Source organism: Charadrius vociferus, unplaced genomic scaffold (genome assembly GCF_000708025.1).
Source record: "Charadrius vociferus isolate BGI_N301 unplaced genomic scaffold, ASM70802v2 scaffold61, whole genome shotgun sequence".
In the NCBI taxonomy this organism is placed as follows: domain Eukaryota; kingdom Metazoa; phylum Chordata; class Aves; order Charadriiformes; family Charadriidae; genus Charadrius; species Charadrius vociferus.
Genome location: NW_009646945.1, coordinates 4,672,543 through 4,679,482, shown reverse-complemented (window position 1 = coordinate 4,679,482; position 6,940 = coordinate 4,672,543).

The window sequence follows — 6,940 nt, the reverse complement described above, 5'->3', positions numbered from 1 at the left end:
CAAATAAAACTTTGTATCACTAACCTCATTTCTCTATATGAGGTATAATAGGATTTGTAAAAATCATGCAGATGTGTCTATAACGATTGCAAGTACCAGAAGATGAATGATGTACAGGAAAGGTAATTGTTTATTTTTTTTTTCCATTCAGGGTTTGTTCATCATTCCCCTCAGGGAGACAGATGTGCAGACAGTATGCGCTGAGTGAAATGAGTACCTCTTCCTTTTTGACACCTTTGAAATTATTAGAATTAAGTCTATACTTTGCTAAGTGAAATGTTTTAATTTAATCAAACTATGCTGTCATGACTATACTCACATTAAGAGTTTAAGAGCCCTGCTTTGCCCTCAGCTAATCCCTCACATATGAGGTTTTCATGGTTAAATTGTCTCCTGTGTAAGTAATCAAGTACATATGAACTCTACTGCTAGGGAAATTGAGCACAAGTCAAAATCCCTAAGAATGAATTGCTAAGAAGAGTGGGGTTAAGGAAAAGAGGAGGAGCTGCCCTCAGTCACCAGGTCCTCCTGATTCTTTCTTACCTTGCAACTTGCTCCAGTGAAAATCTTGAAGATGAACAAAATCTGCCCCTGGACCATGAATTTATATTCAAACAGTGTGCTCCTGCCACCACCATTCATTGTTCTCATCATTCTCCTCTTTGTATTTTGAAGGAGAAACACCCGTCACCTTAAGATTTTTAATGTGCTTACCATTAATCTAGTCTCAAAATACTCTTCTTTTTTTTTTTTCCAGTACCTGTTCAATATCATCTATCTAGGAACGATAGCATAGATAGGGATAGAAGCAGTGATCCAGTTTGTCCTTCCTCATTTTATTACTAGTTAGAATAGGTTTGACCATGTAAAAGGAGTTACATAGTCTCGACTGATGCTAAGAATTAGTGTTCTTCAAAACAGTCTGTGGAGCTGTATTCTCTGCAGACAACATGGGGGGAATAATGCTGATCCATGGAATAAGATGGAAGACCTAAAGGACAGCATCACTGCATAAGAGTCTCCAAGAGGCAGCAAAGGGTGCCCATTGAAAAGGGCAATAGCAGAACTTCCAGTTCAGAGGATTTTTTTTTGTAGGATCACTGGAAAATGTTGTCGTCAAAAATGCAGGGACTATAAACCTGAAAGCAAGTGAGACAGTTCCAAATTTTAAGGAGGACAGAGGTATACTAGCCAAAGCAGGACCATCATGCATTTTAACACTAAAAATCCACAGAAAAGAAGTGATAAACAGGGAAGATTTAGACCTCTATGTAATGAACTCCCCCCAAAGGGACCATGTGAACAAATTGAATGATGAATGGAGCACAGTTCCATAAAACTGAATATATGGCTGGAAGGATAGTCAAGAGATCATGTAGCCCACCACTTTAACCACTAATAGGAAAAACTATTTCCAGATGAATTTTGACAGTTGTCTGTCTTCCCTGTTCCTAAAAACCTCCAGTGATGGAAATTCTGCGATTTCCTACTCACAAACAATCGAACCTCTACTACTTTACTACTAGAAAGTTTTACCTAATGCTGAAATTAAAAATTTTCCTATAATCTAAGCTTGTGGTTCTGCAAAAAAGAATGACTTTTTTTTTTTATGGGACCTTTTATCTATTTGAGAATAGTTATCGTGCGTAGCTGCTTTTCCCTCTATCTTCCCTCCGTGTTGTTTAGGCTGTGCATTCCTCCCAGGTCATGTTTCGTTCTGCTAATCATTTGTGTTGGTCTCTGTTGGGTTGTTCTGAACTAGTTTCCATGCTTTTTGAACCGTGTTGGTTAAAACTGGGTATGATGCTCCAGCTGATGCCCTTGCAATGCTCACTAGAGCAGGTGAAAACCTTCTTGGGCCTTCTAACTTATGCTCCTACTTACACAGTCCAGTATTGAATCTGCCTTTTTGAAACAGCATGACTGTGTTGAGTCCTGCTCAGCTCATGTACCCCTACAACTCCAGACTTCTTCTGGAAGAGCTGACAGGTAGCCAGCTGCCCCTGCAACCCATACTTGTTCAGGTGGTCATTCTTGTACAAGTGTAGCGCTTTACATTTGTCCCTATTCTTTTTCACTCTGTTTTTTTTTTTTTTTCAGGTCATTCCTTCAATCAATTTCTTCAAGATAATTTTGAATTCTAATCTCGTTGTTCAGTCCATCTGCAGTCTCTCCAGCTCCATGTCATCTGCAAACTTATTAAATATATTGCGTTATTCAGGTCCTCGGGAAAGAAATCAAGCAGAAAATGAGCCAGAACAGATTCCTGTGGAAGTCCTCCAGAAATATACATGTACTGTAACAGAGAACTGCTGATAGGTTGTTTTTTTTTTCCTGGATACTGTTTTCTAACCAAGGTTTTGTGCCATCCATAGATGGCATTTATCAAACAGGTGCAACTGATCTGAAAGCACCTAGCCTTATCTAAGGATTCCTTAACCTATTCTCTGGTCTAAACCCTGTGATCATCAGTCTTAATTGTGGCAGACAGCTGGTTAGAGCTGATCATTTGAGTTGAAAACTGATGCAAAATGATCTCATTCAGCCTGTTTGGCTTTATGGCTTTCCTTCATTTTTAAGTAGAAACAATCACTTTCCTTGGATTCACCCTCATTACTGCTGAACTTGTTAGCCTCATGTCTGTTGCTTTTTGCATCTAACTTGGATCAGAAAAAAACAGAATCAGGAAAGACAAAGCACAGATTTTGGTCCTATGTGATCAGGCTACTTTTTTTCAGTGCCCTGAGTAATCTGACTTGGTTTCATTTTACTTTTTTTGGGCATATATTATAAATGATCATAGCTTAACCAATTGGTCTCTTTACACTGTCTATAGTTTCTCTGATGTGGAATAATGTATGCTACTGTCTTTAGAAACAGTTCTTTGAGGAATTTACAGCTGTCTTTAATGCTTATTTTCATGCATCTACCAGCTATCTAGTACTTTATTGAAGCCTCCGCACTTCTAGTTCATCACATTTTTTCGCTCTTCATTTCCTTTCCAAGGATCATATAACCTGTGACTCCAAGGTTACTCTTCCACATGTTGTCTTTCACCCTCACGCTCTCCCATAATTCTTTACTGCTTAGCATCAAACCTGGAAAAGTCCACTTTCTGACTCCTTCCTCCACTTTTTTTAACAATATTGACAGTAATTCCAGGAACTCACTGGACATCAGTGTTTTGTGGCATTCTTTCACCAATGAATACCTGGATTGTTAAAATCCTTCATTAATGTAAAATTCTGTCCTTTGGCAGGTTCTGCTTTTTGAACACGGAAAGCCTCTGGTTTTCTGTGTTTGATATTTCACATTCCCCGCAAACAAAGCCCTCAGATTCTTTTCACCTTTTACCTTCTCAAAGATTGTAACTCCCTCCACGTTCTGGATCTCCCAGCACACGTATGTACCCTTGGATGCAGAGCAGTATATCTCATTCTGTCTAATCTTGCCTGTCCTTCCTGAGCAAGATAATGCTTTGATTATTAATATTCTATTCATGCCACCACCTCAGCACAATTTGCGAGTATACCGGTGAAAGCAGTACCCATTAATGGGTTAAAAACATCTTAGTGCCATTAAGAAGATGCATTTGTTGGAAAGTCCAAGGACTTAAAAAACTGAAAAATAATTAGGGGAAGTCTTCTGGGGAAAAAGGAAACTCTCAGAAGCACAGGACAGAGCAGAGAGAGTGCAGCACGACAACAGTTCACACCACTCACCTTGAGGCAGGAGCTAAAATGGGACTGGATAAGTGTTCTGAGAGATCTGAGGAACCACGAGTGGCTGTGCTTATTGGACACTGCAGCGGGGAAAGAGAGAAGCATTCACTTATATAGAAAGAACCAAAAAAAAAGAAATAAGTATGTTAAAAAAGGAATATTTTCCACTGCCTACAAGGAGAGAAATCTTTGGAGACATGGCTCGTGCCAAATATTTTCCTATGCTTGATGCATCAGCAGGATTCTGGCAGGTGTCCTTAGGAAAACAGAGCACATGTTTGTGCACATTCTGCACCTCCTCTGGGAGACACTGTTTCTGCAGACGGCCATGTTTGGCACCTACGGTATTTCACAGGACAACGCGGGAAAAAAGCAATGGTGGTGGTGAGGGTACTAAAGTAATAGGTGATGTTTTTACCTGGGGAAAACAGTAGAAGAGCATGCCCAGAAGCTCTGAACATCCAGAACCAGAGCTTTACCTAAATACCAACAGTAAATACTGTTCAGCAGAAATAACACATCTGGGAGAAACATTAGGCGGGGTGCAGACGGGCCACTATAAGGCCGTCCCTGACACGTTTGCTTCAGTAGACAAGAAAGGTAAAGGCTGCACTGCCCAGCTGTCCCTGGCCAGCAGGGGAAGCACTGCCCAACCCCAGACCCACCGGGTGCTCCTGGGCAGAGATGTCCTATAACTGTGGCCACAGTGATGGAGGGGGGGCAGCCCGTGGTGGCTTATCAGCAGCTGTGGCAGCTTGCAGAACAGTGCCTTTGGTTGCAGCCAGTGACCACCAACTTGCATATAACACTGCAAACAGAAGTGGTGTCACTGCGCTCACACAAAGAAGGAGGCTTCAGCCTGAAATCACGGGTGAAAAATGACTGTGTTCTGTAGAAAACTGAGGCTGTGTTGGCTGCCCGTAAACCATTATCTGTAAGGACCTAGTAAACTTCCTGTAAGGATTTGAAACTTATTTTTGCAGCTACAGTTAGCTGATTTAAAATCAAATGCAAAGCTGGGAAAGATTTATAGCTGCAAATACATTTCCTATACCACAAAAATGCAGAGAGCAAGAACCAGAAGTCAGTTTCTCCTACGTCGGTCTGACCAAACAAAGCAGCGCAGCCTTGGGCAAAATGATCACCAGACGCTCAAGTACATCTTGGGCAGAGCACCGCTATATTATTTTTACATTCTTCTCTAAGTAATCACAACTGATCTTTGTTGGTGACGAGGTACTTGGCTAGGTAGACCTCTGGCCTGGCAGTTATTTTGTTCCTTTGAACTACTCGTGAGAACAGGGTGTACAGAAAGAAGTGAAATCCATGAGCAGTGGTGTAGCTGGTACAGCTAATTTCCTTGCCCTGCTAAGATGGAGTTCTCATTGTTTGGATGTATTTCATTTAAAGGCACTGAGTAGTGATTCCAAAGGCACCACAAAAAATGCGCTTAAAAGGATACATGCAAGTCAACCAAGGAACTGAAAAATCTAAGAGAAGGGCCAGGGATATTTTATATAGGCCTTAAATAAACAGTGCCATTGTGGGAAGTTAAATATGGTGGCATCTGCCAAACATACTATGCAAGCAAAAGAGCCTATGTTGGTAGCAAAAGAAATATCACCCCCTCTCTCCTCCCCTGGCATGAAGCAGGCGTAGGTTTGTTTATGTTGGCTATATAAACTTTGTTGCTCCAAGAGAATTATTCTCAATTCCTGAAATAGCCTCATTTGAAGATATTAGAAGAAAAAAGACAATCATGTGTAGCAACTTTGTTTCACTGCAGCTGGGTTTTCTCCATTATCGGGCGTTACGCTTAAGCTGACATAGGGATTTGGGTGTGTGACTGACACAGAGGTGGGACTGAATCCATCACGTTTTTCCAGAGAGTCTTGTACAGGCAGCTACCCCAGGAGGGTGAGAAATTTGAGTCCCAGAACATAGTATAAGCAAAACAAAAAGGTTTACAACCAACCTGAGAATATGAGACCTGTGGAGCACGATTTGTCCCTCAACTGAGTAAACACAGTAGCTGCATTTTACAGCTCCGAATTCAAGAGGTCATTCCTGCCTGAAAAAGTACCAGCATGTGCTTAATGTCCATTGAAAACCACTGTAATCTGAGCCTTAGGCAGTCCAATAGGCAGGTCACAGAGCGAAAGTATCTTCAAAACACACAGAGATTTACATGCAGAAAGACAACGCTGGTGTATCCAGAGAACCACAAAGGGCAGAAGAGGTACAAAGACTTTGCCTAATGCAACTGCAGCTGAACAATGACTGGGAATCCACTTCTTACATAAAGAAAAATTGCACAAACCGCGGTTTCTCCTCTCTGGGAACTAACAGAGCAGTTGAGCTGGCCTCCTGCGTGCAGCCAAGTGAGCTATTTTCTGCAAGGAGAACATTGCAGTTAATCTAGCGGGGAGGTCCCTGTTCAGGTCTCTTCTGAATGCTGCCTTCAGCTTAATGTTTAATGATTCAAGCTGCCCTCATACCTTTATGAATATAATATAAAAGGGCTGGAAAAAGAACTATTTGCCTCTAAGATTCATTACCATCAGATAAAACTATGATATTTATGAGGTGTATGATACTAAAGAAAATTCTTCTACTGGGGCACAGCTCAGTGCTTGCCGGAATCATGAAAGAGGCTCTTAATTTCTGGAACTGTTGTGGAAGACTGAAGAAATTTGTTGTTTTAGTATCATAACAAACAATAAAGACATGTAAATTTTATTTCATAAAAGACCATGTACTAACATTCAATCAATAAGACCTTTTGTTTTGTGGGGTTTTTTCCCCAAGGATTTTATTCAGGTCACACCTTGGAAATGAACAATGAGAACATAAAATTTAAACTTTTACATTAAGTTACTCAAGAGCTGAGCAGACTGAGTGCATGTGGAGAAAAATGCAAAGGATCTTCTTTTCTCCACTTAATCATGTGAGTTACATTTTTCTATTGTTCTGACTTGGAGATATGCAGGAAGCAAACTGTATTTATAGTGTAAAGTAATTTCACTTGCCATCCTTTATGCTTTCAAATGGAAGATGTTGTGAAAATGCCACAGGCTGAGATTTTTATTCATGTAAATATGTATTGTTATGTTTCAAGTGTTTATCATGCCAGCAAAGTACAAAGAATTGAGTTTGACAGTTAATTTCTAATCACCTCCTTTATCATCCATTGCAGTGCAGTAATAAATCCTACTTCA